Below are 23,623 nucleotides of genomic sequence, written 5' to 3' on the forward strand. Positions count from 1 at the left end.
GGAGCGTTATATGAGGTTTGCTAACTGGCATTTATTGAGACAGATGAAAATGGGGTTGGCCAAACCACTCAGAATGCCTCTCTTCCCTCCATCTCTGCCACATGTGACTGAGAGGAACGGTCATCAAGAACCAGGGTTACTAACCTCAGATGGCACTCACCCTGGTTGGCTTCGCGCTCAGAAAGAGAGACTGTCTATCGTCCTCGTGGTTTGGTAGACTGTCAGTTTTACCTGAAGTCATGGCGATGCATACTATAGAAATGATCCCTAAAAGTATGATCTTAACTACTGCGGGCCGGATTTTGTACCTACTTCTTTTCAAAAGGCACGCCCGTGTGGTATGCAATAGCACCTATCGTTGTTGGTACACGTCTGGAAAAATCTCCAGCACGACAATCTGTCGTAGACAGGGCCACCTGTGTGCTCTTCGGATTCATTCCACGTTTGTGATTAACTGAAAAAAGCACATAGAGTACAGGCAATCTCAACTGATCAAGTGTTTTCTCAATGTAAATTGTTTTGTGATTACAGCGTATTGGTGGTTATCTCCCATTGACCGTGGGTATGATTGTGACTGTGACTGCTCCAGTGTCAACATCCAAGTTGGAAGAACCAGAAGGAGACTTGGTGTGATCGCACATCATTACACCTTAATTAGCCCCACCCAAATCCTCTTTATATAAGCTCCGACTCATGATTCCATTGTGCAAAGTTGTGTTTTTGGATATGTTCAAACCTTATTAATGTAAGGAAATGAAGTAGCAGAGAAGAATATGCTCAAGCTATATCACCTGGAAGAGATTTAGCTTGTTTCTCCAAAGGCTTGCAACTGGTTCCGTGGTGTAGTGGTTATCACGTCTGCTTAACACGCAGAAGGCCGCGAGTTCGAGCCTCGCCGGAACCTTATTTTTTCTTGGGGTTGCATTATATTTTGCAATAAGCACAACTCTCTTTCTCAACTTGAAACCTACCACAAGTGAAGCGGGCTTCTTACAGATTAATTCTTTCCTACTTCTCTCCCTTTAACATGTGCGTGGGCCCTCAGCATATCCCCGGCTTGTGTTGTGTCAGTGTCAGCGACAGGTATAGGTCATTACAAATACGTGTGCCATGACAGCTAAGGTTCAGTGGTGTAGTGGTTATCACGTCTGCTTCACACGCAGAAGGCCGCGAGTTCGAGCCTCGCCTGAACCTTCCTTTTTTTTTTAAACCTCCATGAATTGTCGTTTTGCAATTCTTCCTTGCTGACAGATGTCAGAGCAGTTGTGTACTATATCCAATGCGTTATAAGACTCAGGGAGCGTTATATGAGGTTTGCTAACTGGCATTTATTGAGACAGATGAAAATGGGGTTGGCCAAACCACTCAGAATGCCTCTCTTCCCTCCATCTCTGCCACATGTGACTGAGAGGAACGGTCATCAAGAACCAGGGTTACTAACCTCAGATGGCACTCACCCTGGTTGGCTTCGCGCTCAGAAAGAGAGACTGTCTATCGTCCTCGTGGTTTGGTAGACTGTCAGTTTTACCTGAAGTCATGGCGATGCATACTATAGAAATGATCCCTAAAAGTATGATCTTAACTACTGCGGGCCGGATTTTGTACCTACTTCTTTTCAAAAGGCACGCCCGTGTGGTATGCAATAGCACCTATCGTTGTTGGTACACGTCTGGAAAAATCTCCAGCACGACAATCTGTCGTAGACAGGGCCACCTGTGTGCTCTTCGGATTCATTCCACGTTTGTGATTAACTGAAAAAAGCACATAGAGTACAGGCAATCTCAACTGATCAAGTGTTTTCTCAATGTAAATTGTTTTGTGATTACAGCGTATTGGTGGTTATCTCCCATTGACCGTGGGTATGATTGTGACTGTGACTGCTCCAGTGTCAACATCCAAGTTGGAAGAACCAGAAGGAGACTTGGTGTGATCGCACATCATTACACCTTAATTAGCCCCACCCAAATCCTCTTTATATAAGCTCCCACTCATGATTCCATTGTGCTAAGTTGTGTTTTTGGATATGTTCAAACCTTATTAATGTAAGGAAATGAAGTAGCAGAGAAGACTATGCTCAAGCTATATCACCTGGAAGAGATTTAGCTTGTTTCTCCAAAGGCTTGCAACTGGTTCCGTGGTGTAGTGGTTATCACGTCTGCTTAACACGCAGAAGGCCGCGAGTTCGAGCCTCGCCGGAACCTTATTTTTTCTTGGGGTTGCATTATATTTTGCAATAAGCACAACTCTCTTTCTCAACTTGAAACCTACCACAAGTGAAGCGGGCTTCTTACAGATTAATTCTTTCCTACTTCTCTCCCTTTAACATGTGCGTGGGCCCTCAGCATATCCCCGGCTTGTGTTGTGTCAGTGTCAGCGACAGGTATAGGTCATTACAAATACGTGTGCCATGACAGCTAAGGTTCAGTGGTGTAGTGGTTATCACGTCTGCTTCACACGCAGAAGGCCGCGAGTTCGAGCCTCGCCTGAACCTTCCTTTTTTTTTTACACCTCCATGAATTGTCGTTTTGCAATTCTTCCTTGCTGACAGATGTCAGAGCAGTTGTGTACTATATCCAATGCGTTATAAGACTCAGGGAGCGTTATATGAGGTTTGCTAACTGGCATTTATTGAGACAGATGAAAATGGGGTTGGCCAAACCACTCAGAATGCCTCTCTTCCCTCCATCTCTGCCACATGTGACTGAGAGGAACGGTCATCAAGAACCAGGGTTACTAACCTCAGATGGCACTCACCCTGGTTGGCTTCGCGCTCAGAAAGAGAGACTGTCTATCGTCCTCGTGGTTTGGTAGACTGTCAGTTTTACCTGAAGTCATGGCGATGCATACTATAGAAATGATCCCTAAAAGTATGATCTTAACTACTGCGGGCCGGATTTTGTACCTACTTCTTTTCAAAAGGCACGCCCGTGTGGTATGCAATAGCACCTATCGTTGTTGGTACACGTCTGGAAAAATCTCCAGCACGACAATCTGTCGTAGACAGGGCCACCTGTGTGCTCTTCGGATTCATTCCACGTTTGTGATTAACTGAAAAAAGCACATAGAGTACAGGCAATCTCAACTGATCAAGTGTTTTCTCAATGTAAATTGTTTTGTGATTACAGCGTATTGGTGGTTATCTCCCATTGACCGTGGGTATGATTGTGACTGTGACTGCTCCAGTGTCAACATCCAAGTTGGAAGAACCAGAAGGAGACTTGGTGTGATCGCACATCATTACACCTTAATTAGCCCCACCCAAATCCTCTTTATATAAGCTCCGACTCATGATTCCATTGTGCAAAGTTGTGTTTTTGGATATGTTCAAACCTTATTAATGTAAGGAAATGAAGTAGCAGAGAAGAATATGCTCAAGCTATATCACCTGGAAGAGATTTAGCTTGTTTCTCCAAAGGCTTGCAACTGGTTCCGTGGTGTAGTGGTTATCACGTCTGCTTAACACGCAGAAGGCCGCGAGTTCGAGCCTCGCCGGAACCTTATTTTTTCTTGGGGTTGCATTATATTTTGCAATAAGCACAACTCTCTTTCTCAACTTGAAACCTACCACAAGTGAAGCGGGCTTCTTACAGATTAATTCTTTCCTACTTCTCTCCCTTTAACATGTGCGTGGGCCCTCAGCATATCCCCGGCTTGTGTTGTGTCAGTGTCAGCGACAGGTATAGGTCATTACAAATACGTGTGCCATGACAGCTAAGGTTCAGTGGTGTAGTGGTTATCACGTCTGCTTCACACGCAGAAGGCCGCGAGTTCGAGCCTCGCCTGAACCTTCCTTTTTTTTTTAAACCTCCATGAATTGTCGTTTTGCAATTCTTCCTTGCTGACAGATGTCAGAGCAGTTGTGTACTATATCCAATGCGTTATAAGACTCAGGGAGCGTTATATGAGGTTTGCTAACTGGCATTTATTGAGACAGATGAAAATGGGGTTGGCCAAACCACTCAGAATGCCTCTCTTCCCTCCATCTCTGCCACATGTGACTGAGAGGAACGGTCATCAAGAACCAGGGTTACTAACCTCAGATGGCACTCACCCTGGTTGGCTTCGCGCTCAGAAAGAGAGACTGTCTATCGTCCTCGTGGTTTGGTAGACTGTCAGTTTTACCTGAAGTCATGGCGATGCATACTATAGAAATGATCCCTAAAAGTATGATCTTAACTACTGCGGGCCGGATTTTGTACCTACTTCTTTTCAAAAGGCACGCCCGTGTGGTATGCAATAGCACCTATCGTTGTTGGTACACGTCTGGAAAAATCTCCAGCACGACAATCTGTCGTAGACAGGGCCACCTGTGTGCTCTTCGGATTCATTCCACGTTTGTGATTAACTGAAAAAAGCACATAGAGTACAGGCAATCTCAACTGATCAAGTGTTTTCTCAATGTAAATTGTTTTGTGATTACAGCGTATTGGTGGTTATCTCCCATTGACCGTGGGTATGATTGTGACTGTGACTGCTCCAGTGTCAACATCCAAGTTGGAAGAACCAGAAGGAGACTTGGTGTGATCGCACATCATTACACCTTAATTAGCCCCACCCAAATCCTCTTTATATAAGCTCCGACTCATGATTCCATTGTGCTAAGTTGTGTTTTTGGATATGTTCAAACCTTATTAATGTAAGGAAATGAAGTAGCAGAGAAGAATATGCTCAAGCTATATCACCTGGAAGAGATTTAGCTTGTTTCTCCAAAGGCTTGCAACTGGTTCCGTGGTGTAGTGGTTATCACGTCTGCTTAACACGCAGAAGGCCGCGAGTTCGAGCCTCGCCGGAACCTTATTTTTTCTTGGGGTTGCATTATATCTTGCAATAAGCACAACTCTCTTTCTCAACTTGAAACCTACCACAAGTGAAGCGGGCTTCTTACAGATTAATTCTTTCCTACTTCTCTCCCTTTAACATGTGCGTGGGCCCTCAGCATATCCCCGGCTTGTGTTGTGTCAGTGTCAGCGACAGGTATAGGTCATTACAAATACGTGTGCCATGACAGCTAAGGTTCAGTGGTGTAGTGGTTATCACGTCTGCTTCACACGCAGAAGGCCGCGAGTTCGAGCCTCGCCTGAACCTTCCTTTTTTTTTACACCTCCATGAATTGTCGTTTTGCAATTCTTCCTTGCTGACAGATGTCAGAGCAGTTGTGTACTATATCCAATGCGTTATAAGACTCAGGGAGCGTTATATGAGGTTTGCTAACTGGCATTTATTGAGACAGATGAAAATGGGGTTGGCCAAACCACTCAGAATGCCTCTCTTCCCTCCATCTCTGCCACATGTGACTGAGAGGAACGGTCATCAAGAACCAGGGTTACTAACCTCAGATGGCACTCACCCTGGTTGGCTTCGCGCTCAGAAAGAGAGACTGTCTATCGTCCTCGTGGTTTGGTAGACTGTCAGTTTTACCTGAAGTCATGGCGATGCATACTATAGAAATGATCCCTAAAAGTATGATCTTAACTACTGCGGGCCGGATTTTGTACCTACTTCTTTTCAAAAGACACGCCCGTGTGGTATGCAATAGCACCTATCGTTGTTGGTACACGTCTGGAAAAATCTCCAGCACGACAATCTGTCGTAGACAGGGCCACCTGTGTGCTCTTCGGATTCATTCCACGTTTGTGATTAACTGAAATAAGCACATAGAGTACAGGCAATCTCAATTGATCAAGTGTTTTCTCAATGTAAATTGTTTTGTGATTACAGCGTATTGGTGGTTATCTCCCATTGACCGTGGGTATGATTGTGACTGTGACTGCTCCAGTGTCAACATCCAAGTTGGAAGAACCAGAAGGAGACTTGGTGTGATCGCACATCATTACACCTTAATTAGCCCCACCCAAATCCTCTTTATATAAGCTCCCACTCATGATTCCATTGTGCTAAGTTGTGTTTTTGGATATGTTCAAACCTTATTAATGTAAGGAAATGAAGTAGCAGAGAAGACTATGCTCAAGCTATATCACCTGGAAGAGATTTAGCTTGTTTCTCCAAAGGCTTGCAACTGGTTCCGTGGTGTAGTGGTTATCACGTCTGCTTAACACGCAGAAGGCCGCGAGTTCGAGCCTCGCCGGAACCTTATTTTTTCTTGGGGTTGCATTATATCTTGCAATAAGCACAACTCTCTTTCTCAACTTGAAACCTACCACAAGTGAAGCGGGCTTCTTACAGATTAATTCTTTCCTACTTCTCTCCCTTTAACATGTGCGTGGGCCCTCAGCATATCCCCGGCTTGTGTTGTGTCAGTGTCAGCGACAGGTATAGGTCATTACAAATACGTGTGCCATGACAGCTAAGGTTCAGTGGTGTAGTGGTTATCACGTCTGCTTCACACGCAGAAGGCCGCGAGTTCGAGCCTCGCCTGAACCTTCCTTTTTTTTTTACACCTCCATGAATTGTCGTTTTGCAATTCTTCCTTGCTGACAGATGTCAGAGCAGTTGTGTACTATATCCAATGCGTTATAAGACTCAGGGAGCGTTATATGAGGTTTGCTAACTGGCATTTATTGAGACAGATGAAAATGGGGTTGGCCAAACCACTCAGAATGCCTCTCTTCCCTCCATCTCTGCCACATGTGACTGAGAGGAACGGTCATCAAGAACCAGGGTTACTAACCTCAGATGGCACTCACCCTGGTTGGCTTCGCGCTCAGAAAGAGAGACTGTCTATCGTCCTCGTGGTTTGGTAGACTGTCAGTTTTACCTGAAGTCATGGCGATGCATACTATAGAAATGATCCCTAAAAGTATGATCTTAACTACTGCGGGCCGGATTTTGTACCTACTTCTTTTCAAAAGGCACGCCCGTGTGGTATGCAATAGCACCTATCGTTGTTGGTACACGTCTGGAAAAATCTCCAGCACGACAATCTGTCGTAGACAGGGCCACCTGTGTGCTCTTCGGATTCATTCCACGTTTGTGATTAACTGAAAAAAGCACATAGAGTACAGGCAATCTCAACTGATCAAGTGTTTTCTCAATGTAAATTGTTTTGTGATTACAGCGTATTGGTGGTTATCTCCCATTGACCGTGGGTATGATTGTGACTGTGACTGCTCCAGTGTCAACATCCAAGTTGGAAGAACCAGAAGGAGACTTGGTGTGATCGCACATCATTACACCTTAATTAGCCCCACCCAAATCCTCTTTATATAAGCTCCGACTCATGATTCCATTGTGCAAAGTTGTGTTTTTGGATATGTTCAAACCTTATTAATGTAAGGAAATGAAGTAGCAGAGAAGAATATGCTCAAGCTATATCACCTGGAAGAGATTTAGCTTGTTTCTCCAAAGGCTTGCAACTGGTTCCGTGGTGTAGTGGTTATCACGTCTGCTTAACACGCAGAAGGCCGCGAGTTCGAGCCTCGCCGGAACCTTATTTTTTCTTGGGGTTGCATTATATTTTGCAATAAGCACAACTCTCTTTCTCAACTTGAAACCTACCACAAGTGAAGCGGGCTTCTTACAGATTAATTCTTTCCTACTTCTCTCCCTTTAACATGTGCGTGGGCCCTCAGCATATCCCCGGCTTGTGTTGTGTCAGTGTCAGCGACAGGTATAGGTCATTACAAATACGTGTGCCATGACAGCTAAGGTTCAGTGGTGTAGTGGTTATCACGTCTGCTTCACACGCAGAAGGCCGCGAGTTCGAGCCTCGCCTGAACCTTCCTTTTTTTTTTACACCTCCATGAATTGTCGTTTTGCAATTCTTCCTTGCTGACAGATGTCAGAGCAGTTGTGTACTATATCCAATGCGTTATAAGACTCAGGGAGCGTTATATGAGGTTTGCTAACTGGCATTTATTGAGACAGATGAAAATGGGGTTGGCCAAACCACTCAGAATGCCTCTCTTCCCTCCATCTCTGCCACATGTGACTGAGAGGAACGGTCATCAAGAACCAGGGTTACTAACCTCAGATGGCACTCACCCTGGTTGGCTTCGCGCTCAGAAAGAGAGACTGTCTATCGTCCTCGTGGTTTGGTAGACTGTCAGTTTTACCTGAAGTCATGGCGATGCATACTATAGAAATGATCCCTAAAAGTATGATCTTAACTACTGCGGGCCGGATTTTGTACCGACTTCTTTTCAAAAGGCACGCCCGTGTGGTATGCAATAGCACCTATCGTTGTTGGTACACGTCTGGAAAAATCTCCAGCACGACAATCTGTCGTAGACAGGGCCACCTGTGTGCTCTTCGGATTCATTCCACGTTTGTGATTAACTGAAAAAAGCACATAGAGTACAGGCAATCTCAACTGATCAAGTGTTTTCTCAATGTAAATTGTTTTGTGATTACAGCGTATTGGTGGTTATCTCCCATTGACCGTGGGTATGATTGTGACTGTGACTGCTCCAGTGTCAACATCCAAGTTGGAAGAACCAGAAGGAGACTTGGTGTGATCGCACATCATTACACCTTAATTAGCCCCACCCAAATCCTCTTTATATAAGCTCCGACTCATGATTCCATTGTGCTAAGTTGTGTTTTTGGATATGTTCAAACCTTATTAATGTAAGGAAATGAAGTAGCAGAGAAGAATATGCTCAAGCTATATCACCTGGAAGAGATTTAGCTTGTTTCTCCAAAGGCTTGCAACTGGTTCCGTGGTGTAGTGGTTATCACGTCTGCTTAACACGCAGAAGGCCGCGAGTTCGAGCCTCGCCGGAACCTTATTTTTTCTTGGGGTTGCATTATATCTTGCAATAAGCACAACTCTCTTTCTCAACTTGAAACCTACCACAAGTGAAGCGGGCTTCTTACAGATTAATTCTTTCCTACTTCTCTCCCTTTAACATGTGCGTGGGCCCTCAGCATATCCCCGGCTTGTGTTGTGTCAGTGTCAGCGACAGGTATAGGTCATTACAAATACGTGTGCCATGACAGCTAAGGTTCAGTGGTGTAGTGGTTATCACGTCTGCTTCACACGCAGAAGGCCGCGAGTTCGAGCCTCGCCTGAACCTTCCTTTTTTTTTACACCTCCATGAATTGTCGTTTTGCAATTCTTCCTTGCTGACAGATGTCAGAGCAGTTGTGTACTATATCCAATGCGTTATAAGACTCAGGGAGCGTTATATGAGGTTTGCTAACTGGCATTTATTGAGACAGATGAAAATGGGGTTGGCCAAACCACTCAGAATGCCTCTCTTCCCTCCATCTCTGCCACATGTGACTGAGAGGAACGGTCATCAAGAACCAGGGTTACTAACCTCAGATGGCACTCACCCTGGTTGGCTTCGCGCTCAGAAAGAGAGACTGTCTATCGTCCTCGTGGTTTGGTAGACTGTCAGTTTTACCTGAAGTCATGGCGATGCATACTATAGAAATGATCCCTAAAAGTATGATCTTAACTACTGCGGGCCGGATTTTGTACCGACTTCTTTTCAAAAGGCACGCCCGTGTGGTATGCAATAGCACCTATCGTTGTTGGTACACGTCTGGAAAAATCTCCAGCACGACAATCTGTCGTAGACAGGGCCACCTGTGTGCTCTTCGGATTCATTCCACGTTTGTGATTAACTGAAAAAAGCACATAGAGTACAGGCAATCTCAACTGATCAAGTGTTTTCTCAATGTAAATTGTTTTGTGATTACAGCGTATTGGTGGTTATCTCCCATTGACCGTGGGTATGATTGTGACTGTGACTGCTCCAGTGTCAACATCCAAGTTGGAAGAACCAGAAGGAGACTTGGTGTGATCGCACATCATTACACCTTAATTAGCCCCACCCAAATCCTCTTTATATAAGCTCCGACTCATGATTCCATTGTGCAAAGTTGTGTTTTTGGATATGTTCAAACCTTATTAATGTAAGGAAATGAAGTAGCAGAGAAGACTATGCTCAAGCTATATCACCTGGAAGAGATTTAGCTTGTTTCTCCAAAGGCTTGCAACTGGTTCCGTGGTGTAGTGGTTATCACGTCTGCTTAACACGCAGAAGGCCGCGAGTTCGAGCCTCGCCGGAACCTTATTTTTTCTTGGGGTTGCATTATATCTTGCAATAAGCACAACTCTCTTTCTCAACTTGAAACCTACCACAAGTGAAGCGGGCTTCTTACAGATTAATTCTTTCCTACTTCTCTCCCTTTAACATGTGCGTGGGCCCTCAGCATATCCCCGGCTTGTGTTGTGTCAGTGTCAGAGACAGGTATAGGTCATTACAAATACGTGTGCCATGACAGCTAAGGTTCAGTGGTGTAGTGGTTATCACGTCTGCTTCACACGCAGAAGGCCGCGAGTTCGAGCCTCGCCTGAACCTTCCTTTTTTTTTTACACCTCCATGAATTGTCGTTTTGCAATTCTTCCTTGCTGACAGATGTCAGAGCAGTTGTGTACTATATCCAATGCGTTATAAGACTCAGGGAGCGTTATATGAGGTTTGCTAACTGGCATTTATTGAGACAGATGAAAATGGGGTTGGCCAAACCACTCAGAATGCCTCTCTTCCCTCCATCTCTGCCACATGTGACTGAGAGGAACGGTCATCAAGAACCAGGGTTACTAACCTCAGATGGCACTCACCCTGGTTGGCTTCGCGCTCAGAAAGAGAGACTGTCTATCGTCCTCGTGGTTTGGTAGACTGTCAGTTTTACCTGAAGTCATGGCGATGCATACTATAGAAATGATCCCTAAAAGTATGATCTTAACTACTGCGGGCCGGATTTTGTACCTACTTCTTTTCAAAAGGCACGCCCGTGTGGTATGCAATAGCACCTATCGTTGTTGGTACACGTCTGGAAAAATCTCCAGCACGACAATCTGTCGTAGACAGGGCCACCTGTGTGCTCTTCGGATTCATTCCACGTTTGTGATTAACTGAAAAAAGCACATAGAGTACAGGCAATCTCAACTGATCAAGTGTTTTCTCAATGTAAATTGTTTTGTGATTACAGCGTATTGGTGGTTATCTCCCATTGACCGTGGGTATGATTGTGACTGTGACTGCTCCAGTGTCAACATCCAAGTTGGAAGAACCAGAAGGAGACTTGGTGTGATCGCACATCATTACACCTTAATTAGCCCCACCCAAATCCTCTTTATATAAGCTCCGACTCATGATTCCATTGTGCAAAGTTGTGTTTTTGGATATGTTCAAACCTTATTAATGTAAGGAAATGAAGTAGCAGAGAAGAATATGCTCAAGCTATATCACCTGGAAGAGATTTAGCTTGTTTCTCCAAAGGCTTGCAACTGGTTCCGTGGTGTAGTGGTTATCACGTCTGCTTAACACGCAGAAGGCCGCGAGTTCGAGCCTCGCCGGAACCTTATTTTTTCTTGGGGTTGCATTATATTTTGCAATAAGCACAACTCTCTTTCTCAACTTGAAACCTACCACAAGTGAAGCGGGCTTCTTACAGATTAATTCTTTCCTACTTCTCTCCCTTTAACATGTGCGTGGGCCCTCAGCATATCCCCGGCTTGTGTTGTGTCAGTGTCAGCGACAGGTATAGGTCATTACAAATACGTGTGCCATGACAGCTAAGGTTCAGTGGTGTAGTGGTTATCACGTCTGCTTCACACGCAGAAGGCCGCGAGTTCGAGCCTCGCCTGAACCTTCCTTTTTTTTTTACACCTCCATGAATTGTCGTTTTGCAATTCTTCCTTGCTGACAGATGTCAGAGCAGTTGTGTACTATATCCAATGCGTTATAAGACTCAGGGAGCGTTATATGAGGTTTGCTAACTGGCATTTATTGAGACAGATGAAAATGGGGTTGGCCAAACCACTCAGAATGCCTCTCTTCCCTCCATCTCTGCCACATGTGACTGAGAGGAACGGTCATCAAGAACCAGGGTTACTAACCTCAGATGGCACTCACCCTGGTTGGCTTCGCGCTCAGAAAGAGAGACTGTCTATCGTCCTCGTGGTTTGGTAGACTGTCAGTTTTACCTGAAGTCATGGCGATGCATACTATAGAAATGATCCCTAAAAGTATGATCTTAACTACTGCGGGCCGGATTTTGTACCTACTTCTTTTCAAAAGACACGCCCGTGTGGTATGCAATAGCACCTATCGTTGTTGGTACACGTCTGGAAAAATCTCCAGCACGACAATCTGTCGTAGACAGGGCCACCTGTGTGCTCTTCGGATTCATTCCACGTTTGTGATTAACTGAAATAAGCACATAGAGTACAGGCAATCTCAATTGATCAAGTGTTTTCTCAATGTAAATTGTTTTGTGATTACAGCGTATTGGTGGTTATCTCCCATTGACCGTGGGTATGATTGTGACTGTGACTGCTCCAGTGTCAACATCCAAGTTGGAAGAACCAGAAGGAGACTTGGTGTGATCGCACATCATTACACCTTAATTAGCCCCACCCAAATCCTCTTTATATAAGCTCCGACTCATGATTCCATTGTGCAAAGTTGTGTTTTTGGATATGTTCAAACCTTATTAATGTAAGGAAATGAAGTAGCAGAGAAGAATATGCTCAAGCTATATCACCTGGAAGAGATTTAGCTTGTTTCTCCAAAGGCTTGCAACTGGTTCCGTGGTGTAGTGGTTATCACGTCTGCTTAACACGCAGAAGGCCGCGAGTTCGAGCCTCGCCGGAACCTTATTTTTTCTTGGGGTTGCATTATATCTTGCAATAAGCACAACTCTCTTTCTCAACTTGAAACCTACCACAAGTGAAGCGGGCTTCTTACAGATTAATTCTTTCCTACTTCTCTCCCTTTAACATGTACGTGGGCCCTCAGCATATCCCCGGCTTGTGTTGTGTCAGTGTCAGCGACAGGTATAGGTCATTACAAATACGTGTGCCATGACAGCTAAGGTTCAGTGGTGTAGTGGTTATCACGTCTGCTTCACACGCAGAAGGCCGCGAGTTCGAGCCTCGCCTGAACCTTCCTTTTTTTTTACACCTCCATGAATTGTCGTTTTGCAATTCTTCCTTGCTGACAGATGTCAGAGCAGTTGTGTACTATATCCAATGCGTTATAAGACTCAGGGAGCGTTATATGAGGTTTGCTAACTGGCATTTATTGAGACAGATGAAAATGGGGTTGGCCAAACCACTCAGAATGCCTCTCTTCCCTCCATCTCTGCCACATGTGACTGAGAGGAACGGTCATCAAGAACCAGGGTTACTAACCTCAGATGGCACTCACCCTGGTTGGCTTCGCGCTCAGAAAGAGAGACTGTCTATCGTCCTCGTGGTTTGGTAGACTGTCAGTTTTACCTGAAGTCATGGCGATGCATACTATAGAAATGATCCCTAAAAGTATGATCTTAACTACTGCGGGCCGGATTTTGTACCGACTTCTTTTCAAAAGGCACGCCCGTGTGGTATGCAATAGCACCTATCGTTGTTGGTACACGTCTGGAAAAATCTCCAGCACGACAATCTGTCGTAGACAGGGCCACCTGTGTGCTCTTCGGATTCATTCCACGTTTGTGATTAACTGAAAAAAGCACATAGAGTACAGGCAATCTCAACTGATCAAGTGTTTTCTCAATGTAAATTGTTTTGTGATTACAGCGTATTGGTGGTTATCTCCCATTGACCGTGGGTATGATTGTGACTGTGACTGCTCCAGTGTCAACATCCAAGTTGGAAGAACCAGAAGGAGACTTGGTGTGATCGCACATCATTACACCTTAATTAGCCCCACCCAAATCCTCTTTATATAAGCTCCGACTCATGATTCCATTGTGCAAAGTTGTGTTTTTGGATATGTTCAAACCTTATTAATGTAAGGAAATGAAGTAGCAGAGAAGAATATGCTCAAGCTATATCACCTGGAAGAGATTTAGCTTGTTTCTCCAAAGGCTTGCAACTGGTTCCGTGGTGTAGTGGTTATCACGTCTGCTTAACACGCAGAAGGCCGCGAGTTCGAGCCTCGCCGGAACCTTATTTTTTCTTGGGGTTGCATTATATCTTGCAATAAGCACAACTCTCTTTCTCAACTTGAAACCTACCACAAGTGAAGCGGGCTTCTTACAGATTAATTCTTTCCTACTTCTCTCCCTTTAACATGTACGTGGGCCCTCAGCATATCCCCGGCTTGTGTTGTGTCAGTGTCAGCGACAGGTATAGGTCATTACAAATACGTGTGCCATGACAGCTAAGGTTCAGTGGTGTAGTGGTTATCACGTCTGCTTCACACGCAGAAGGCCGCGAGTTCGAGCCTCGCCTGAACCTTCCTTTTTTTTTACACCTCCATGAATTGTCGTTTTGCAATTCTTCCTTGCTGACAGATGTCAGAGCAGTTGTGTACTATATCCAATGCGTTATAAGACTCAGGGAGCGTTATATGAGGTTTGCTAACTGGCATTTATTGAGACAGATGAAAATGGGGTTGGCCAAACCACTCAGAATGCCTCTCTTCCCTCCATCTCTGCCACATGTGACTGAGAGGAACGGTCATCAAGAACCAGGGTTACTAACCTCAGATGGCACTCACCCTGGTTGGCTTCGCGCTCAGAAAGAGAGACTGTCTATCGTCCTCGTGGTTTGGTAGACTGTCAGTTTTACCTGAAGTCATGGCGATGCATACTATAGAAATGATCCCTAAAAGTATGATCTTAACTACTGCGGGCCGGATTTTGTACCGACTTCTTTTCAAAAGGCACGCCCGTGTGGTATGCAATAGCACCTATCGTTGTTGGTACACGTCTGGAAAAATCTCCAGCACGACAATCTGTCGTAGACAGGGCCACCTGTGTGCTCTTCGGATTCATTCCACGTTTGTGATTAACTGAAAAAAGCACATAGAGTACAGGCAATCTCAACTGATCAAGTGTTTTCTCAATGTAAATTGTTTTGTGATTACAGCGTATTGGTGGTTATCTCCCATTGACCGTGGGTATGATTGTGACTGTGACTGCTCCAGTGTCAACATCCAAGTTGGAAGAACCAGAAGGAGACTTGGTGTGATCGCACATCATTACACCTTAATTAGCCCCACCCAAATCCTCTTTATATAAGCTCCGACTCATGATTCCATTGTGCAAAGTTGTGTTTTTGGATATGTTCAAACCTTATTAATGTAAGGAAATGAAGTAGCAGAGAAGAATATGCTCAAGCTATATCACCTGGAAGAGATTTAGCTTGTTTCTCCAAAGGCTTGCAACTGGTTCCGTGGTGTAGTGGTTATCACGTCTGCTTAACACGCAGAAGGCCGCGAGTTCGAGCCTCGCCGGAACCTTATTTTTTCTTGGGGTTGCATTATATTTTGCAATAAGCACAACTCTCTTTCTCAACTTGAAACCTACCACAAGTGAAGCGGGCTTCTTACAGATTAATTCTTTCCTACTTCTCTCCCTTTAACATGTGCGTGGGCCCTCAGCATATCCCCGGCTTGTGTTGTGTCAGTGTCAGCGACAGGTATAGGTCATTACAAATACGTGTGCCATGACAGCTAAGGTTCAGTGGTGTAGTGGTTATCACGTCTGCTTCACACGCAGAAGGCCGCGAGTTCGAGCCTCGCCTGAACCTTCCTTTTTTTTTTACACCTCCATGAATTGTCGTTTTGCAATTCTTCCTTGCTGACAGATGTCAGAGCAGTTGTGTACTATATCCAATGCGTTATAAGACTCAGGGAGCGTTATATGAGGTTTGCTAACTGGCATTTATTGAGACAGATGAAAATGGGGTTGGCCAAACCACTCAGAATGCCTCTCTTCCCTCCATCTCTGCCACATGTGACTGAGAGGAACGGTCATCAAGAACCAGGGTTACTAACCTCAGATGGCACTCACCCTGGTTGGCTTCGCGCTCAGAAAGAGAGACTGTCTATCGTCCTCGTGGTTTGGTAGACTGTCAGTTTTACCTGAAGTCATGGCGATGCATACTATAGAAATGATCCCTAAAAGTATGATCTTAACTACTGCGGGCCGGATTTTGTACCTACTTCTTTTCAAAAGACACGCCCGTGTGGTATGCAATAGCACCTATCGTTGTTGGTACACGTCTGGAAAAATCTCCAGCACGACAATCTGTCGTAGACAGGGCCACCTGTGTGCTCTTCGGATTCATTCCACGTTTGTGATTAACTGAAATAAGCACATAGAGTACAGGCAATCTCAATTGATCAAGTGTTTTCTCAATGTAAATTGTTTTGTGATTACAGCGTATTGGTGGTTATCTCCCATTGACCGTGGGTATGATTGTGACTGTGACTGCTCCAGTGTCAACATCCAAGTTGGAAGAACCAGAAGGAGACTTGGTGTGATCGCACATCATTACACCTTAATTAGCCCCACCCAAATCCTCTTTATATAAGCTCCGACTCATGATTCCATTGTGCAAAGTTGTGTTTTTGGATATGTTCAAACCTTATTAATGTAAGGAAATGAAGTAGCAGAGAAGAATATGCTCAAGCTATATCACCTGGAAGAGATTTAGCTTGTTTCTCCAAAGGCTTGCAACTGGTTCCGTGGTGTAGTGGTTATCACGTCTGCTTAACACGCAGAAGGCCGCGAGTTCGAGCCTCGCCGGAACCTTATTTTTTCTTGGGGTTGCATTATATCTTGCAATAAGCACAACTCTCTTTCTCAACTTGAAACCTACCACAAGTGAAGCGGGCTTCTTACAGATTAATTCTTTCCTACTTCTCTCCCTTTAACATGTACGTGGGCCCTCAGCATATCCCCGGCTTGTGTTGTGTCAGTGTCAGCGACAGGTATAGGTCATTACAAATACGTGTGCCATGACAGCTAAGGTTCAGTGGTGTAGTGGTTATCACGTCTGCTTCACACGCAGAAGGCCGCGAGTTCGAGCCTCGCCTGAACCTTCCTTTTTTTTTACACCTCCATGAATTGTCGTTTTGCAATTCTTCCTTGCTGACAGATGTCAGAGCAGTTGTGTACTATATCCAATGCGTTATAAGACTCAGGGAGCGTTATATGAGGTTTGCTAACTGGCATTTATTGAGACAGATGAAAATGGGGTTGGCCAAACCACTCAGAATGCCTCTCTTCCCTCCATCTCTGCCACATGTGACTGAGAGGAACGGTCATCAAGAACCAGGGTTACTAACCTCAGATGGCACTCACCCTGGTTGGCTTCGCGCTCAGAAAGAGAGACTGTCTATCGTCCTCGTGGTTTGGTAGACTGTCAGTTTTACCTGAAGTCATGGCGATGCATACTATAGAAATGATCCCTAAAAGTATGATCTTAACTACTGCGGGCCGGATTTTGTACCGACTTCTTTTCAAAAGGCACGCCCGTGTGGTATGCAATAGCACCTATCGTTGTTGGTACACGTCTGGAAAAATCTCCAGCACGACAATCTGTCGTAGACAGGGCCACCTGTGTGCTCTTCGGATTCATTCCACGTTTGTGATTAACTGAAAAAAGCACATAGAGTACAGGCAATCTCAACTGATCAAGTGTTTTCTCAATGTAAATTGTTTTGTGATTACAGCGTATTGGTGGTTATCTCCCATTGACCGTGGGTATGATTGTGACTGTGACTGCTCCAGTGTCAACATCCAAGTTGGAAGAACCAGAAGGAGACTTGGTGTGATCGCACATCATTACACCTTAATTAGCCCCACCCAAATCCTCTTTATATAAGCTCCGACTCATGATTCCATTGTGCAAAGTTGTGTTTTTGGATATGTTCAAACCTTATTAATGTAAGGAAATGAAGTAGCAGAGAAGAATATGCTCAAGCTATATCACCTGGAAGAGATTTAGCTTGTTTCTCCAAAGGCTTGCAACTGGTTCCGTGGTGTAGTGGTTATCACGTCTGCTTAACACGCAGAAGGCCGCGAGTTCGAGCCTCGCCGGAACCTTATTTTTTCTTGGGGTTGCATTATATCTTGCAATAAGCACAACTCTCTTTCTCAACTTGAAACCTACCACAAGTGAAGCGGGCTTCTTACAGATTAATTCTTTCCTACTTCTCTCCCTTTAACATGTACGTGGGCCCTCAGCATATCCCCGGCTTGTGTTGTGTCAGTGTCAGCGACAGGTATAGGTCATTACAAATACGTGTGCCATGACAGCTAAGGTTCAGTGGTGTAGTGGTTATCACGTCTGCTTCACACGCAGAAGGCCGCGAGTTCGAGCCTCGCCTGAACCTTCCTTTTTTTTTACACCTCCATGAATTGTCGTTTTGCAATTCTTCCTTGCTGACAGATGTCAGAGCAGTTGTGTACTATATCCAATGCGTTATAAGACTCAGGGAGCGTTATATGAGGTTTGCTAACTGGCATTTATTGAGACAGATGAAAATGGGGTTGGCCAAACCACTCAGAATGCCTCTCTTCCCTCCATCTCTGCCACATGTGACTGAGAGGAACGGTCATCAAGAACCAGGGTTACTAACCTCAGATGGCACTCACCCTGGTTGGCTTCGCGCTCAGAAAGAGAGACTGTCTATCGTCCTCGTGGTTTGGTAGACTGTCAGTTTTACCTGAAGTCATGGCGATGCATACTATAGAAATGATCCCTAAAAGTATGATCTTAACTACTGCGGGCCGGATTTTGTACCGACTTCTTTTCAAAAGGCACGCCCGTGTGGTATGCAATAGCACCTATCGTTGTTGGTACACGTCTGGAAAAATCTCCAGCACGACAATCTGTCGTAGACAGGGCCACCTGTGTGCTCTTCGGATTCATTCCACGTTTGTGATTAACTGAAAAAAGCACATAGAGTACAGGCAATCTCAACTGATCAAGTGTTTTCTCAATGTAAATTGTTTTGTGATTACAGCGTATTGGTGGTTATCTCCCATTGACCGTGGGTATGATTGTGACTGTGACTGCTCCAGTGTCAACATCCAAGTTGGAAGAACCAGAAGGAGACTTGGTGTGATCGCACATCATTACACCTTAATTAGCCCCACCCAAATCCTCTTTATATAAGCTCCGACTCATGATTCCATTGTGCAAAGTTGTGTTTTTGGATATGTTCAAACCTTATTAATGTAAGGAAATGAAGTAGCAGAGAAGACTATGCTCAAGCTATATCACCTGGAAGAGATTTAGCTTGTTTCTCCAAAGGCTTGCAACTGGTTCCGTGGTGTAGTGGTTATCACGTCTGCTTAACACGCAGAAGGCCGCGAGTTCGAGCCTCGCCGGAACCTTATTTTTTCTTGGGGTTGCATTATATCTTGCAATAAGCACAACTCTCTTTCTCAACTTGAAACCTACCACAAGTGAAGCGGGCTTCTTACAGATTAATTCTTTCCTACTTCTCTCCCTTTAACATGTGCGTGGGCCCTCAGCATATCCCCGGCTTGTGTTGTGTCAGTGTCAGCGACAGGTATAGGTCATTACAAATACGTGTGTCATGACAGCTAAGGTTCAGTGGTGTAGTGGTTATCACGTCTGCTTCACACGCAGAAGGCCGCGAGTTCGAGCCTCGCCTGAACCTTCCTTTTTTTTTACACCTCCATGAATTGTCGTTTTGCAATTCTTCCTTGCTGACAGATGTCAGAGCAGTTGTGTACTATATCCAATGCGTTATAAGACTCAGGGAGCGTTATATGAGGTTTGCTAACTGGCATTTATTGAGACAGATGAAAATGGGGTTGGCCAAACCACTCAGAATGCCTCTCTTCCCTCCATCTCTGCCACATGTGACTGAGAGGAACGGTCATCAAGAACCAGGGTTACTAACCTCAGATGGCACTCACCCTGGTTGGCTTCGCGCTCAGAAAGAGAGACTGTCTATCGTCCTCGTGGTTTGGTAGACTGTCAGTTTTACCTGAAGTCATGGCGATGCATACTATAGAAATGATCCCTAAAAGTATGATCTTAACTACTGCGGGCCGGATTTTGTACCTACTTCTTTTCAAAAGGCACGCCCGTGTGGTATGCAATAGCACCTATCGTTGTTGGTACACGTCTGGAAAAATCTCCAGCACGACAATCTGTCGTAGACAGGGCCACCTGTGTGCTCTTCGGATTCATTCCACGTTTGTGATTAACTGAAAAAAGCACATAGAGTACAGGCAATCTCAACTGATCAAGTGTTTTCTCAATGTAAATTGTTTTGTGATTACAGCGTATTGGTGGTTATCTCCCATTGACCGTGGGTATGATTGTGACTGTGACTGCTCCAGTGTCAACATCCAAGTTGGAAGAACCAGAAGGAGACTTGGTGTGATCGCACATCATTACACCTTAATTAGCCCCACCCAAATCCTCTTTATATAAGCTCCGACTCATGATTCCATTGTGCAAAGTTGTGTTTTTGGATATGTTCAAACCTTATTAATGTAAGGAAATGAAGTAGCAGAGAAGAATATGCTCAAGCTATATCACCTGGAAGAGATTTAGCTTGTTTCTCCAAAGGCTTGCAACTGGTTCCGTGGTGTAGTGGTTATCACGTCTGCTTAACACGCAGAAGGCCGCGAGTTCGAGCCTCGCCGGAACCTTATTTTTTCTTGGGGTTGCATTATATCTTGCAATAAGCACAACTCTCTTTCTCAACTTGAAACCTACCACAAGTGAAGCGGGCTTCTTACAGATTAATTCTTTCCTACTTCTCTCCCTTTAACATGTACGTGGGCCCTCAGCATATCCCCGGCTTGTGTTGTGTCAGTGTCAGCGACAGGTATAGGTCATTACAAATACGTGTGCCATGACAGCTAAGGTTCAGTGGTGTAGTGGTTATCACGTCTGCTTCACACGCAGAAGGCCGCGAGTTCGAGCCTCGCCTGAACCTTCCTTTTTTTTTTACACCTCCATGAATTGTCGTTTTGCAATTCTTCCTTGCTGACAGATGTCAGAGCAGTTGTGTACTATATCCAATGCGTTATAAGACTCAGGGAGCGTTATATGAGGTTTGCTAACTGGCATTTATTTAGACAGATGAAAATGGGGTTGGCCAAACCACTCAGAATGCCTCTCTTCCCTCCATCTCTGCCACATGTGACTGAGAGGAACGGTCATCAAGAACCAGGGTTACTAACCTCAGATGGCACTCACCCTGGTTGGCTTCGCGCTCAGAAAGAGAGACTGTCTATCGTCCTCGTGGTTTGGTAGACTGTCAGTTTTACCTGAAGTCATGGCGATGCATACTATAGAAATGATCCCTAAAAGTATGATCTTAACTACTGCGGGCCGGATTTTGTACCTACTTCTTTTCAAAAGGCACGCCCGTGTGGTATGCAATAGCACCTATCGTTGTTGGTACACGTCTGGAAAAATCTCCAGCACGACAATCTGTCGTAGACAGGGCCACCTGTGTGCTCTTCGGATTCATTCCACGTTTGTGATTAACTGAAAAAAGCACATAGAGTACAGGCAATCTCAACTGATCAAGTGTTTTCTCAATGTAAATTGTTTTGTGATTACAGCGTATTGGTGGTTATCTCCCATTGACCGTGGGTATGATTGTGACTGTGACTGCTCCAGTGTCAACATCCAAGTTGGAAGAACCAGAAGGAGACTTGGTGTGATCGCACATCATTACACCTTAATTAGCCCCACCCAAATCCTCTTTATATAAGATCCGACTCATGATTCCATTGTGCAAAGTTGTGTTTTTGGATATGTTCAAACCTTATTAATGTAAGGAAATGAAGTAGCAGAGAAGAATATGCTCAAGCTATATCACCTGGAAGAGATTTAGCTTGTTTCTCCAAAGGCTTGCAACTGGTTCCGTGGTGTAGTGGTTATCACGTCTGCTTAACACGCAGAAGGCCGCGAGTTCGAGCCTCGCCGGAACCTTATTTTTTCTTGGGGTTGCATTATATCTTGCAATAAGCACAACTCTCTTTCTCAACTTGAAACCTACCACAAGTGAAGCGGGCTTCTTACAGATTAATTCTTTCCTACTTCTCTCCCTTTAACATGTACGTGGGCCCTCAGCATATCCCCGGCTTGTGTTGTGTCAGTGTCAGCGACAGGTATAGGTCATTACAAATACGTGTGCCATGACAGCTAAGGTTCAGTGGTGTAGTGGTTATCACGTCTGCTTCACACGCAGAAGGCCGCGAGTTCGAGCCTCGCCTGAACCTTCCTTTGTTTTTACACCTCCATGAATTGTCGTTTTGCAATTCTTCCTTGCTGACAGATGTCAGAGCAGTTGTGTACTATATCCAATGCGTTATAAGACTCAGGGAGCGTTATATGAGGTTTGCTAACTGGCATTTATTGAGACAGATGAAAATGGGGTTGGCCAAACCACTCAGAATGCCTCTCTTCCCTCCATCTCTGCCACATGTGACTGAGAGGAACGGTCATCAAGAACCAGGGTTACTAACCTCAGATGGCACTCACCCTGGTTGGCTTCGCGCTCAGAAAGAGAGACTGTCTATCGTCCTCGTGGTTTGGTAGACTGTCAGTTTTACCTGAAGTCATGGCGATGCATACTATAGAAATGATCCCTAAAAGTATGATCTTAACTACTGCGGGCCGGATTTTGTACCTACTTCTTTTCAAAAGGCACGCCCGTGTGGTATGCAATAGCACCTATCGTTGTTGGTACACGTCTGGAAAAATCTCCAGCACGACAATCTGTCGTAGACAGGGCCACCTGTGTGCTCTTCGGATTCATTCCACGTTTGTGATTAACTGAAAAAAGCACATAGAGTACAGGCAATCTCAACTGATCAAGTGTTTTCTCAATGTAAATTGTTTTGTGATTACAGCGTATTGGTGGTTATCTCCCATTGACCGTGGGTATGATTGTGACTGTGACTGCTCCAGTGTCAACATCCAAGTTGGAAGAACCAGAAGGAGACTTGGTGTGATCGCACATCATTACACCTTAATTAGCCCCACCCAAATCCTCTTTATATAAGCTCCGACTCATGATTCCATTGTGCAAAGTTGTGTTTTTGGATATGTTCAAACCTTATTAATGTAAGGAAATGAAGTAGCAGAGAAGAATATGCTCAAGCTATATCACCTGGAAGAGATTTAGCTTGTTTCTCCAAAGGCTTGCAACTGGTTCCGTGGTGTAGTGGTTATCACGTCTGCTTAACACGCAGAAGGCCGCGAGTTCGAGCCTCGCCGGAACCTTATTTTTTCTTGGGGTTGCATTATATCTTGCAATAAGCACAACTCTCTTTCTCAACTTGAAACCTACCACAAGTGAAGCGGGCTTCTTACAGATTAATTCTTTCCTACTTCTCTCCCTTTAACATGTACGTGGGCCCTCAGCATATCCCCGGCTTGTGTTGTGTCAGTGTCAGCGACAGGTATAGGTCATTACAAATACGTGTGCCATGACAGCTAAGGTTCAGTGGTGTAGTGGTTATCACGTCTGCTTCACACGCAGAAGGCCGCGAGTTCGAGCATCGCCTGAACCTTCCTTTGTTTTTACACCTCCATGAATTGTCGTTTTGCAATTCTTCCTTGCTGACAGATGTCAGAGCAGTTGTGTACTATATCCAATGCGTTATAAGACTCAGGGAGCGTTATATGAGGTTTGCTAACTGGCATTTATTTAGACAGATGAAAATGGGGTTGGCCAAACCACTCAGAATGCCTCTCTTCCCTCCATCTCTGCCACATGTGACTGAGAGGAACGGTCATCAAGAACCAGGGTTACTAACCTCAGATGGCACTCACCCTGGTTGGCTTCGCGCTCAGAAAGAGAGACTGTCTATCGTCCTCGTGGTTTGGTAGACTGTCAGTTTTACCTGAAGTCATGGCGATGCATACTATAGAAATGATCCCTAAAAGTATGATCTTAAC

The 23,623-nt window shown here is 44.8% G+C and overlaps 55 non-coding genes across 55 annotated transcripts; 36 read left to right on the plus strand and 19 right to left on the minus strand.

Annotated features, from left to right (window-relative positions):
• Positions 1 to 63: 63 nt before the first annotated feature.
• LOC137275160 (small nucleolar RNA U3) lies at positions 64 to 283 on the minus strand. The gene has a single exon (XR_010956479.1). It is a non-coding gene; the product is annotated as a small nucleolar RNA U3 (small nucleolar RNA).
• Positions 284 to 831: 548 nt separating this feature from the next.
• Positions 832 to 904, plus strand: Trnav-aac (transfer RNA valine (anticodon AAC)). The gene has a single exon. It is a non-coding gene; the product is annotated as a tRNA-Val (tRNA).
• Positions 905 to 1,121: 217 nt separating this feature from the next.
• Trnav-cac (transfer RNA valine (anticodon CAC)) lies at positions 1,122 to 1,194 on the plus strand. Its single transcript has one exon. It is a non-coding gene; the product is annotated as a tRNA-Val (tRNA).
• Positions 1,195 to 1,360: 166 nt separating this feature from the next.
• LOC137275162 (small nucleolar RNA U3) lies at positions 1,361 to 1,580 on the minus strand. The gene has a single exon (XR_010956481.1). It is a non-coding gene; the product is annotated as a small nucleolar RNA U3 (small nucleolar RNA).
• Positions 1,581 to 2,128: 548 nt separating this feature from the next.
• On the plus strand, positions 2,129 to 2,201 carry Trnav-aac (transfer RNA valine (anticodon AAC)). Its single transcript has one exon. It is a non-coding gene; the product is annotated as a tRNA-Val (tRNA).
• Positions 2,202 to 2,418: 217 nt separating this feature from the next.
• Positions 2,419 to 2,491, plus strand: Trnav-cac (transfer RNA valine (anticodon CAC)). The gene has a single exon. It is a non-coding gene; the product is annotated as a tRNA-Val (tRNA).
• Positions 2,492 to 2,657: 166 nt separating this feature from the next.
• Positions 2,658 to 2,877, minus strand: LOC137275163 (small nucleolar RNA U3). Its single transcript, XR_010956482.1, has one exon. It is a non-coding gene; the product is annotated as a small nucleolar RNA U3 (small nucleolar RNA).
• A 548-nt stretch (positions 2,878 to 3,425) lies between these two features.
• Trnav-aac (transfer RNA valine (anticodon AAC)) lies at positions 3,426 to 3,498 on the plus strand. Its single transcript has one exon. It is a non-coding gene; the product is annotated as a tRNA-Val (tRNA).
• Positions 3,499 to 3,715: 217 nt separating this feature from the next.
• On the plus strand, positions 3,716 to 3,788 carry Trnav-cac (transfer RNA valine (anticodon CAC)). Its single transcript has one exon. It is a non-coding gene; the product is annotated as a tRNA-Val (tRNA).
• A 166-nt stretch (positions 3,789 to 3,954) lies between these two features.
• On the minus strand, positions 3,955 to 4,174 carry LOC137275164 (small nucleolar RNA U3). The gene has a single exon (XR_010956483.1). It is a non-coding gene; the product is annotated as a small nucleolar RNA U3 (small nucleolar RNA).
• Positions 4,175 to 4,722: 548 nt separating this feature from the next.
• On the plus strand, positions 4,723 to 4,795 carry Trnav-aac (transfer RNA valine (anticodon AAC)). Its single transcript has one exon. It is a non-coding gene; the product is annotated as a tRNA-Val (tRNA).
• Positions 4,796 to 5,012: 217 nt separating this feature from the next.
• On the plus strand, positions 5,013 to 5,085 carry Trnav-cac (transfer RNA valine (anticodon CAC)). Its single transcript has one exon. It is a non-coding gene; the product is annotated as a tRNA-Val (tRNA).
• A 165-nt stretch (positions 5,086 to 5,250) lies between these two features.
• On the minus strand, positions 5,251 to 5,470 carry LOC137275165 (small nucleolar RNA U3). Its single transcript, XR_010956484.1, has one exon. It is a non-coding gene; the product is annotated as a small nucleolar RNA U3 (small nucleolar RNA).
• A 548-nt stretch (positions 5,471 to 6,018) lies between these two features.
• Positions 6,019 to 6,091, plus strand: Trnav-aac (transfer RNA valine (anticodon AAC)). The gene has a single exon. It is a non-coding gene; the product is annotated as a tRNA-Val (tRNA).
• Positions 6,092 to 6,308: 217 nt separating this feature from the next.
• Positions 6,309 to 6,381, plus strand: Trnav-cac (transfer RNA valine (anticodon CAC)). Its single transcript has one exon. It is a non-coding gene; the product is annotated as a tRNA-Val (tRNA).
• A 166-nt stretch (positions 6,382 to 6,547) lies between these two features.
• LOC137275166 (small nucleolar RNA U3) lies at positions 6,548 to 6,767 on the minus strand. Its single transcript, XR_010956485.1, has one exon. It is a non-coding gene; the product is annotated as a small nucleolar RNA U3 (small nucleolar RNA).
• Positions 6,768 to 7,315: 548 nt separating this feature from the next.
• Positions 7,316 to 7,388, plus strand: Trnav-aac (transfer RNA valine (anticodon AAC)). The gene has a single exon. It is a non-coding gene; the product is annotated as a tRNA-Val (tRNA).
• A 217-nt stretch (positions 7,389 to 7,605) lies between these two features.
• Trnav-cac (transfer RNA valine (anticodon CAC)) lies at positions 7,606 to 7,678 on the plus strand. The gene has a single exon. It is a non-coding gene; the product is annotated as a tRNA-Val (tRNA).
• Positions 7,679 to 7,844: 166 nt separating this feature from the next.
• LOC137275168 (small nucleolar RNA U3) lies at positions 7,845 to 8,064 on the minus strand. The gene has a single exon (XR_010956487.1). It is a non-coding gene; the product is annotated as a small nucleolar RNA U3 (small nucleolar RNA).
• A 548-nt stretch (positions 8,065 to 8,612) lies between these two features.
• On the plus strand, positions 8,613 to 8,685 carry Trnav-aac (transfer RNA valine (anticodon AAC)). The gene has a single exon. It is a non-coding gene; the product is annotated as a tRNA-Val (tRNA).
• A 217-nt stretch (positions 8,686 to 8,902) lies between these two features.
• On the plus strand, positions 8,903 to 8,975 carry Trnav-cac (transfer RNA valine (anticodon CAC)). The gene has a single exon. It is a non-coding gene; the product is annotated as a tRNA-Val (tRNA).
• Positions 8,976 to 9,140: 165 nt separating this feature from the next.
• Positions 9,141 to 9,360, minus strand: LOC137275170 (small nucleolar RNA U3). The gene has a single exon (XR_010956488.1). It is a non-coding gene; the product is annotated as a small nucleolar RNA U3 (small nucleolar RNA).
• Positions 9,361 to 9,908: 548 nt separating this feature from the next.
• Trnav-aac (transfer RNA valine (anticodon AAC)) lies at positions 9,909 to 9,981 on the plus strand. Its single transcript has one exon. It is a non-coding gene; the product is annotated as a tRNA-Val (tRNA).
• Positions 9,982 to 10,198: 217 nt separating this feature from the next.
• On the plus strand, positions 10,199 to 10,271 carry Trnav-cac (transfer RNA valine (anticodon CAC)). Its single transcript has one exon. It is a non-coding gene; the product is annotated as a tRNA-Val (tRNA).
• A 166-nt stretch (positions 10,272 to 10,437) lies between these two features.
• LOC137275171 (small nucleolar RNA U3) lies at positions 10,438 to 10,657 on the minus strand. Its single transcript, XR_010956489.1, has one exon. It is a non-coding gene; the product is annotated as a small nucleolar RNA U3 (small nucleolar RNA).
• Positions 10,658 to 11,205: 548 nt separating this feature from the next.
• Trnav-aac (transfer RNA valine (anticodon AAC)) lies at positions 11,206 to 11,278 on the plus strand. The gene has a single exon. It is a non-coding gene; the product is annotated as a tRNA-Val (tRNA).
• A 217-nt stretch (positions 11,279 to 11,495) lies between these two features.
• Positions 11,496 to 11,568, plus strand: Trnav-cac (transfer RNA valine (anticodon CAC)). The gene has a single exon. It is a non-coding gene; the product is annotated as a tRNA-Val (tRNA).
• Positions 11,569 to 11,734: 166 nt separating this feature from the next.
• On the minus strand, positions 11,735 to 11,954 carry LOC137275172 (small nucleolar RNA U3). Its single transcript, XR_010956490.1, has one exon. It is a non-coding gene; the product is annotated as a small nucleolar RNA U3 (small nucleolar RNA).
• A 548-nt stretch (positions 11,955 to 12,502) lies between these two features.
• Positions 12,503 to 12,575, plus strand: Trnav-aac (transfer RNA valine (anticodon AAC)). Its single transcript has one exon. It is a non-coding gene; the product is annotated as a tRNA-Val (tRNA).
• A 217-nt stretch (positions 12,576 to 12,792) lies between these two features.
• Positions 12,793 to 12,865, plus strand: Trnav-cac (transfer RNA valine (anticodon CAC)). The gene has a single exon. It is a non-coding gene; the product is annotated as a tRNA-Val (tRNA).
• Positions 12,866 to 13,030: 165 nt separating this feature from the next.
• Positions 13,031 to 13,250, minus strand: LOC137275173 (small nucleolar RNA U3). The gene has a single exon (XR_010956491.1). It is a non-coding gene; the product is annotated as a small nucleolar RNA U3 (small nucleolar RNA).
• Positions 13,251 to 13,798: 548 nt separating this feature from the next.
• Positions 13,799 to 13,871, plus strand: Trnav-aac (transfer RNA valine (anticodon AAC)). Its single transcript has one exon. It is a non-coding gene; the product is annotated as a tRNA-Val (tRNA).
• A 217-nt stretch (positions 13,872 to 14,088) lies between these two features.
• Trnav-cac (transfer RNA valine (anticodon CAC)) lies at positions 14,089 to 14,161 on the plus strand. Its single transcript has one exon. It is a non-coding gene; the product is annotated as a tRNA-Val (tRNA).
• Positions 14,162 to 14,326: 165 nt separating this feature from the next.
• On the minus strand, positions 14,327 to 14,546 carry LOC137275174 (small nucleolar RNA U3). Its single transcript, XR_010956492.1, has one exon. It is a non-coding gene; the product is annotated as a small nucleolar RNA U3 (small nucleolar RNA).
• A 548-nt stretch (positions 14,547 to 15,094) lies between these two features.
• On the plus strand, positions 15,095 to 15,167 carry Trnav-aac (transfer RNA valine (anticodon AAC)). Its single transcript has one exon. It is a non-coding gene; the product is annotated as a tRNA-Val (tRNA).
• A 217-nt stretch (positions 15,168 to 15,384) lies between these two features.
• Positions 15,385 to 15,457, plus strand: Trnav-cac (transfer RNA valine (anticodon CAC)). Its single transcript has one exon. It is a non-coding gene; the product is annotated as a tRNA-Val (tRNA).
• A 166-nt stretch (positions 15,458 to 15,623) lies between these two features.
• LOC137275175 (small nucleolar RNA U3) lies at positions 15,624 to 15,843 on the minus strand. The gene has a single exon (XR_010956493.1). It is a non-coding gene; the product is annotated as a small nucleolar RNA U3 (small nucleolar RNA).
• Positions 15,844 to 16,391: 548 nt separating this feature from the next.
• Trnav-aac (transfer RNA valine (anticodon AAC)) lies at positions 16,392 to 16,464 on the plus strand. Its single transcript has one exon. It is a non-coding gene; the product is annotated as a tRNA-Val (tRNA).
• Positions 16,465 to 16,681: 217 nt separating this feature from the next.
• On the plus strand, positions 16,682 to 16,754 carry Trnav-cac (transfer RNA valine (anticodon CAC)). Its single transcript has one exon. It is a non-coding gene; the product is annotated as a tRNA-Val (tRNA).
• A 165-nt stretch (positions 16,755 to 16,919) lies between these two features.
• On the minus strand, positions 16,920 to 17,139 carry LOC137275176 (small nucleolar RNA U3). The gene has a single exon (XR_010956494.1). It is a non-coding gene; the product is annotated as a small nucleolar RNA U3 (small nucleolar RNA).
• A 548-nt stretch (positions 17,140 to 17,687) lies between these two features.
• Trnav-aac (transfer RNA valine (anticodon AAC)) lies at positions 17,688 to 17,760 on the plus strand. The gene has a single exon. It is a non-coding gene; the product is annotated as a tRNA-Val (tRNA).
• Positions 17,761 to 17,977: 217 nt separating this feature from the next.
• Trnav-cac (transfer RNA valine (anticodon CAC)) lies at positions 17,978 to 18,050 on the plus strand. Its single transcript has one exon. It is a non-coding gene; the product is annotated as a tRNA-Val (tRNA).
• Positions 18,051 to 18,215: 165 nt separating this feature from the next.
• Positions 18,216 to 18,435, minus strand: LOC137275177 (small nucleolar RNA U3). Its single transcript, XR_010956495.1, has one exon. It is a non-coding gene; the product is annotated as a small nucleolar RNA U3 (small nucleolar RNA).
• A 548-nt stretch (positions 18,436 to 18,983) lies between these two features.
• Trnav-aac (transfer RNA valine (anticodon AAC)) lies at positions 18,984 to 19,056 on the plus strand. The gene has a single exon. It is a non-coding gene; the product is annotated as a tRNA-Val (tRNA).
• Positions 19,057 to 19,273: 217 nt separating this feature from the next.
• Positions 19,274 to 19,346, plus strand: Trnav-cac (transfer RNA valine (anticodon CAC)). The gene has a single exon. It is a non-coding gene; the product is annotated as a tRNA-Val (tRNA).
• A 165-nt stretch (positions 19,347 to 19,511) lies between these two features.
• On the minus strand, positions 19,512 to 19,731 carry LOC137275178 (small nucleolar RNA U3). Its single transcript, XR_010956496.1, has one exon. It is a non-coding gene; the product is annotated as a small nucleolar RNA U3 (small nucleolar RNA).
• Positions 19,732 to 20,279: 548 nt separating this feature from the next.
• Positions 20,280 to 20,352, plus strand: Trnav-aac (transfer RNA valine (anticodon AAC)). The gene has a single exon. It is a non-coding gene; the product is annotated as a tRNA-Val (tRNA).
• A 217-nt stretch (positions 20,353 to 20,569) lies between these two features.
• On the plus strand, positions 20,570 to 20,642 carry Trnav-cac (transfer RNA valine (anticodon CAC)). Its single transcript has one exon. It is a non-coding gene; the product is annotated as a tRNA-Val (tRNA).
• Positions 20,643 to 20,808: 166 nt separating this feature from the next.
• On the minus strand, positions 20,809 to 21,028 carry LOC137275180 (small nucleolar RNA U3). The gene has a single exon (XR_010956498.1). It is a non-coding gene; the product is annotated as a small nucleolar RNA U3 (small nucleolar RNA).
• A 548-nt stretch (positions 21,029 to 21,576) lies between these two features.
• Positions 21,577 to 21,649, plus strand: Trnav-aac (transfer RNA valine (anticodon AAC)). Its single transcript has one exon. It is a non-coding gene; the product is annotated as a tRNA-Val (tRNA).
• Positions 21,650 to 21,866: 217 nt separating this feature from the next.
• On the plus strand, positions 21,867 to 21,939 carry Trnav-cac (transfer RNA valine (anticodon CAC)). Its single transcript has one exon. It is a non-coding gene; the product is annotated as a tRNA-Val (tRNA).
• A 165-nt stretch (positions 21,940 to 22,104) lies between these two features.
• LOC137275181 (small nucleolar RNA U3) lies at positions 22,105 to 22,324 on the minus strand. Its single transcript, XR_010956499.1, has one exon. It is a non-coding gene; the product is annotated as a small nucleolar RNA U3 (small nucleolar RNA).
• A 548-nt stretch (positions 22,325 to 22,872) lies between these two features.
• Positions 22,873 to 22,945, plus strand: Trnav-aac (transfer RNA valine (anticodon AAC)). Its single transcript has one exon. It is a non-coding gene; the product is annotated as a tRNA-Val (tRNA).
• Positions 22,946 to 23,162: 217 nt separating this feature from the next.
• Trnav-cac (transfer RNA valine (anticodon CAC)) lies at positions 23,163 to 23,235 on the plus strand. The gene has a single exon. It is a non-coding gene; the product is annotated as a tRNA-Val (tRNA).
• Positions 23,236 to 23,400: 165 nt separating this feature from the next.
• LOC137275182 (small nucleolar RNA U3) lies at positions 23,401 to 23,620 on the minus strand. The gene has a single exon (XR_010956500.1). It is a non-coding gene; the product is annotated as a small nucleolar RNA U3 (small nucleolar RNA).
• Positions 23,621 to 23,623: the final 3 nt, after the last annotated feature.

The sequence above is a fragment of the Haliotis asinina genome, chromosome 2 (assembly GCF_037392515.1).
Source record: "Haliotis asinina isolate JCU_RB_2024 chromosome 2, JCU_Hal_asi_v2, whole genome shotgun sequence".
NCBI classification, from domain to species: domain Eukaryota; kingdom Metazoa; phylum Mollusca; class Gastropoda; order Lepetellida; family Haliotidae; genus Haliotis; species Haliotis asinina.